Genomic DNA, 6,855 nt, shown 5'->3' with positions numbered 1-6,855 from the left:
ATTAATTTCAATATCCACATGAAAAGCTGTGATATGAAAGGGGAAAAAATTGGCATCAGGTGTTGTTCTATATTTCATTCGCGAGAACCAGGATTGGCTTTATGGAACATTTGTTTTTTTGCCTTTTAGCGGCTGGTGATCCAAGTTTTTTTTGAAAAAAAAAATTAAAACAATCAGGGTTGCCAATTTGATTTCTAAATCATCCCAGCTCTGAAGGAAACCTTCCACAAAGGATTGGCAACTCAATGTAGGTCTTTTCACGTTGCAAATTCAAACTGCAAATAACAATAATGACAACAGAAAAGTGCAATCCAATCATCCAGTGTTCCCATGCACCACTCGTAAACCCACGCCAACACACCTGGCCCCGCACGGAGAGCGATAATGTTCAATAGCAGTCGTCGTCGGTATTCCTTTATGACAATGCGGGACGAACTATATGGTGAAATGTGAAGTTTATTGATGCATAATCGTTGAGCCATGATGGTTATTTCGGTGCTGCAGCTTTCGCTGGTTTTCCATTTGTTTTGTAAATAAAAATTAAAACCTGTCACGGCATCCGTACACCTTTCGGTGTTTGTTTTTGGTTGAGGTAAAATAAATTGGAATTAATTTGCAGTGGGTGTTTTCATTTTACCACGATAAATGACCCGTTGCAGGTAGAGCGCTGAACATAAAAGGGATGATTCGCCGAAGTTTATTGTAATTGAGAATCATGGTGGAAATTCAGCAGTTTGATTTCGAGAACGGCCTGAACGAAGTATCTTCAATATTTTAACTTACTAGGGGGCTCTTCTGTATGATAATAATGTCGTTATTTTCCAGGAATTTTCTGCCAAAATCCACCAAACGGCACCGCCCTGGCTCATTTTTATCCCGATGTATATTATTGATAGCTGAATCGAAATGAAAGGAAGTTCTGGAGTACTGGAAGCAAAACTGGTGTTTGTAGTCGTAGAGGTTGCTCGAAAGCGAATTCATTTTCCTGTTTAAGAAAAGATTTTATTAAATTCTGTAAATAGAGTCAATTTATAAGCATGATCAAAAGCACGAGCATGATTGACCGCCCACGGTTGCTACTATGTTATTGCCAGATCAGCTGTAAATTCACAGATAACCAAAAGACGATGTTTGGACTAGCAATCATCCTCAACCTGTAAAAACTGGTGATCTCAAACTAGGCAATGCCAGCACCAGCCGCGCCCGAACGCCCGAAAGTAATCGTACTCGGGCTCACTTTCGTCCGATGTATCGAGTTGTCAAAAACTGAGTAAAAGCCACTTAGTTAACAAAATCCTCGACTTAGAAAAAAATGTCAACCATGCTGAAGGAAACATTCAGGAAAACGGACGAATGTTTCACTCAACACCAACAGCATATTTGATATCTATTATTTATTTATTTATTGTTGATTCAATTAAAAACAACATTAGCTAGAAGTACTTCTTTTCTTTTGAGAACAATGAGCGTAAATATTCATACAATGCACTCTTATAGGATTTGAAGTGGCCAGAGCCGAAGAAAATAAGGAAAACCCAGGAAGTCACGATCGGAAGAACGAGTAAAAAAAACGCGTGCGAATTACTTCACCGATTATTCAATTGATTTTTATTCTTCCAATTCAATACATTCGAAGTTGGTTGTAGGAAAGAGAATACAGTATATGTAAAGAAACGAGACAAACTTATCGATCAATAACCACTACAGGGGATGCTGCAGGGGATAACTGTTCACATCTTAGTTGGAAGGAGAACGTCCAGAGATTTCGCTCGAACATAAACCGTCCACCAAATTCCCTATGGGAATTTCCGATCGAAGTCTTCTTGGAACATACTCATCCTGATCCAATGGTATGGCTCTTATCTTCCTAACATCGCGACGAGTTGTACCAGATGCTGTTCGGACTGATAACACTCTGATTGCTCCATCTGCTCCTGGGAAGGTTTTGATGATTCTACCCGTAGGCCATTGCTTTGGCTTCGAATTGTCGTCCACTAGTAGAACGAAGTCGCCGACCGGAACGTTGTGGGATGAACGTTGCCACTTTGCCATCCGCTGCAGAGATCGCACGTATTCTGTCTGCCATCTAGTGCGAAATTCTTGCGAGAGACGCTGAACGAATTGCCAGTGTGACATCGAGCTAATTTGCCGCTACAGCAAGCTGACTTCGGGAACGGTGGTGAGTGCACGACCGATGAGAAGGTGAGCAGGAATGAGAGGTTGAGCATCGATAGGGCTATTGGAGATCGGTGTAAGGGGCCTCGAGTTCATGGTGGTAGCAATTTGAGATATCAGCGTGGACAGTTATTCGAAGGTAAAGATGTAACTGCTGGTGATCTTCGACAAATGCTGCTTAGCAACCTTGATCGCTGACTCCCATAATCCTCCATGGTGTGGAGACCGAGCTGGAATGAAGTTCCATTCCACTCCCTTGTCGGTTAGAAAGTTGACCATTTAATCGTTGTGTACAGAAGAGTTGAGTTGCGCGTACATTTCTCGAAGGTGCTTAGCTGTTGCTCGGAAGTTCGTTGCGTTGTTCGAGAACATTTTCGCTGGCAAACCGTAGCGGCTGGAAAATCGAGTGAATGCCGCTAAGAACGCTGCAGTAGTAAGCTCAGACACTGCTTCCATATGCACAGCCTTTGTTGTAAAGCAAACAAAGAGTGCGATGTACCCCTTGCTTTGTTTCGCACCTCTGGTCCTACGTCCAACAATGCTGACTAAACCGGCATAGTCCACGCCAGTAATCGCAAATGGTGGATTTGGTTGAACTCGATCAGATGGCAGCTGACCCATTTGTTGATACGTTGGTACTGGCTTAGCACGTGCACACGTCACACACTGACGACTGACGATAAGCTTTCCTTGCTGCACTTGCACCACTAATTATCCAAAATCTCCTCCGGGATACGGCTAGCAGTGTTTGTGGCCCGCAGTGGTGATGGACGATGTGGTCATGATTGAACAGATAAGATGTGAGGATAGAATGGCGAGGTATCAATATATGATGTCGAACGTCGTAGCTGAGACTTGACTGTTGTAGTCTTCCGCCCACCCTGAGCATACCCTCTTCGTCCAGGAATGGCTTGAGTTGGTGCAAACTGCTGTGCGAACTAACTTCTCCTTGCTGCCGCAGACGATTCAGCTCTTCACGAAAGTGCTGTTGCTGAACGTGGCGAATGTAAACTGTTTGGGCTCGATCAAGCTCCCGTGGTAACATACGAGGAATCGATCGAGAGTCAGGAGACCTCAACCGAAGAATACGAGCAGTGACCCGAAGCAGCATCGTGAGATCGGGATAATATCGTGCCATCATTCCATCGATAAAATCATTTTCATAGAGAGTGATGAGAGAAACGGCTACTGCATCAGCTCTTTGCTCCCTATCAATGTGCTGTTGGTCAGTGTTGGTGAGTGTAGGGATGTCGGTTGATTCACATTGCTCACCTATGGGGCTCCATGCATGACCATTCCACCACAGACTGTTGTGCTGAATTTGTTCTGGCGATGCACCGCGCGAAATGAGATCAGCGGAGTTTTGCTCCGATGCGATGTGGCTCCAATTGACTGCCGGTAGGTGCGTGGTGATTTCTGCCACCCGCTTGGCAACAAAGGTTTTCCAGCGGGAAGCACCGCCGTTGAGCCAGGCAAGCACAAAACTTGAATCCACCCAAGCTCGTATCTCGAAGAAAGGTTGATTGATTGCGCTTGTTACGTTGTTGATGAGTCGTGCAAGGATCACTGCAGCACATAACTCCAAACGTGGCATCGTCGTTCGTTTATTTCCAATTGGCGCAACCTTGGACTTTGCGCAGAGTAGATGAGAACTATTATTCCCAGCATCGTCGATCGCCCGGATCTATATGCAGGCACCCATGGCTCGCTCGGATGCATCACTGTAGCCGTGCAGGAAAATTCGCGACGTCCTGTTAGTGCCGATAACTCGTCTCGGAACCTGAAAGGAGTTGAGAAGGGCCAGACCTAGCACGAAAACTTGCCAGATATTAGTCAACTCACCAGGGGGAATAACATCCCAGTCCATCTTCAGTTCCCACAAATGTTGCATCAGTAGCTTCGCTTTGATGATGATAGGCGCAAGCAGACCGAGTGGGTCGAAAAGGCTGGCGATGTTGGAGAGAATGATGCGATTTGTGGGCTGAAGGATCTTGGGTGGTTGGACGCTGAACAGGAATTCGTCGCTGCACGGCTGCCAGTGGATCCCGAGGGCCTTGATGGTGTTGGGTTCGTTGAGCTCGATGGGAATTTTCATTTCAAGGTCCGCCTCAGGAACACCTTCTAGGGCTTCGTTGCTATTAGAAGCCCACTTCCGTACGTGAAATCCTCCGGCAGAAAAGATGATGGAAAGCTCTTGTCGAAGTTGCTTGGCTTCATCAGCAGAATCAGCACCCGTCAGTACGTCGTCGACGTAAATCCCCTTGATAGCCTTCTCGACTGCATCCAGAAATTGCCCTTGATGGGAGAGCAGAAGCTGCTGTACACATTTTGTCGCCAGATACGATGCGCTTTTAGTACCGTAAGTAACGGTATTTAGACAGTATTCCTGGATCGGCTTGTCCTCTGACCAGCGCCACAAGATTCGAATGCAGTTTCGATCCTCATCGTAGAGAAGCACCATTCTATACATCTGTTTCACATCACCGGCGAGTACAACTGGGGGAAACCGGAATCGCAAAAGGATGTTGACCAGAGAATCCGGTAACACAGGGCCCACCAAGAGAATGTCGTTGAGGGACTTGCCACTGCTTGTTTTGGCTGAGGCGTCGAAGACCACCCGGCACTTTGTCGTCAAACTATCCTCCTATGGTACTGTTGTTTCAAATTAGGGTTCCTTTCCAATTTGCGCTCGAGGTGTAGCAGTCTTTTCTCTGCAATTTCCCTCGATTTGCCGAGAGAAGTAGGACTGTCTAAGTATGGAAGCCGAACGATGAATGTTCCGGAACTATTACGAATAGTGTGCTTCGTGAAATGCTCTTCGCATCGGATCTCTTCATCGTTGAAGTGCGGAGATTTATTAGTGTATTCCTCCAGTTCCCAGAACTTGCGGAGCTGATCGGAGAGAGGATCATTGGGGCCGTCAGTAAGCATGAAGGAGCGTTAGTGTGTGGTTGATTGTCGCAGTCTTTGTAGCCACCAGAAACCACCCATCCTAATTTAGTATTCTGGAGTACGGGAAGGCAGTCGTCCAAACCAAGGTTGATTCTTCCAGGCTCGAGCAGCTGGAAGAAGAGTTTGTTCCCGAGAAGGATGCTGACCTTTCCGGGATGGTGAAATTGGGGATCAGCCAACTGAATCGACCCTGGAATTGGCCAATCCGTGATGTTGATCGGTTTTAACGGGAGCTCAGAAGTAAATCGCTCAAGAATAATGCACGGCACTACATTCCGATAATCTGAGCAACGTGAAGCGAATGTAATCACTGCTCCTTTATTCGCGTGCCCAGAAGTATTAGCAATTCTACCGAATTCGAAGTCCACATCTGCAGTGGAGAGACACAATTTCTTACACAAATCCTCAGTGATGTAGCTTGTGTGGGACACACAATCAAGGACTGCTCGACAAGCATGTGGACGTCCAAACTTGTCAAAGACGTTGATGGTAGCGGTCTGGAGTAGAACGTTGGTGTCCATGAAATCGGTTGCTCGACAGAGCGGTGCAATCAATGTTTGCGACATCGAAGACGAACCATAGATATTGGTTGTGGCCGCTGTACTGTTGCCTGTCGTTGAAGCGGCAGTCGAATGGAGTGCTTCGTGCAGACGAGTGTGGTGTGGAAGATTACATTTCCGACAATTGCCGGACTGACAAGGTTCACCGGAATGTTGCTTCAGGCAGTTCTCACAGAGGTTCTGCCTACGGATAAAATGGAGTCGTTCATCGGACCTGACATGAAGAAACTTACCACACTGATACAGTTGATGCGGTGATTTTGCACAAAAAACGCACATTAGTGGGGGAGAGAGGTGCCTGGTGGTGACGAGAGCTGTTGGTCCCCTGGTAGAATGTTTGCTTGGAAAAGGCGTGATGAACATCGGTTTCTTCTGACGAATCGGCTGAACAGATTTCAGTGCGCAGCTTTGGGCATCGATAAACTTCAGGAACCTCTCCAAGGTAACTTGTTCGTCTTTGAGTTCCGACCTTTTTTGACACCACAACTGCTTACTTTCAGGATCCAGGTTTTTGGCAAGAATGTACAGCAACCATATATCCCTTCCTTCCTGATTCATGGCCTCCAGTGCTCGAATAACTTCATCGGACACATCATGTAGAGAGCGCAAACCGGCAGCTGATGGTGACGTCATGGATTGTTGATTCAAGAACCAATGACTGTGCTGTGCAGCGATTTCGAGCGGCTTGTTGTACCTAGCCTTCAGCTTGCCTAGAGCGGGAGCATAGTTGGCGTCTTCTATACGAAGGTGCGATATCAGAGCGGCGGCTTCTTCGACAAGGTTGGTCTTGAGGAAGTAGATCTTCTGACTATCCTGTAGAGCCACGTTCTTGTGTACCACACTGTCGAACAGGTCAAAAAAAGAAGGCCATTCGAGGATGTTGCCTCCAAATGTAGGCATATTCATCCGAGAGAGCTTGACATCGGTGTGTGAAGAAGCATTTTGGGCAACAACCGTTGAACTGCTGCTTGAGTTGGACGCCGTATTGAAGCTGCTGGAGATCAGTCGGATGAATTCTGCCTGTTGCTGTGCCAGTAGTTGAATGGCAGCGCCGCCATCTTGTGATGCTGCCTCATTGCGGGTCGAGGAAAAATCGAACCTTTTTCGGAGCTTTAACAGGGTACCTGGGTAGGTGGGATTGGCGCCCAACGTGGTTCCGATTTTCCAG

This window comes from Ochlerotatus camptorhynchus, unplaced genomic scaffold (genome assembly GCF_037179485.1).
Source record: "Ochlerotatus camptorhynchus isolate MF236.1 unplaced genomic scaffold, CSIRO-AGI_Acam_v1.1 ptg000073l, whole genome shotgun sequence".
Classification (NCBI taxonomy): domain Eukaryota; kingdom Metazoa; phylum Arthropoda; class Insecta; order Diptera; family Culicidae; genus Ochlerotatus; species Ochlerotatus camptorhynchus.
The sequence above is the reverse complement of the archived record's forward strand: the minus strand, read 5'-3'. Positions refer to the sequence as shown.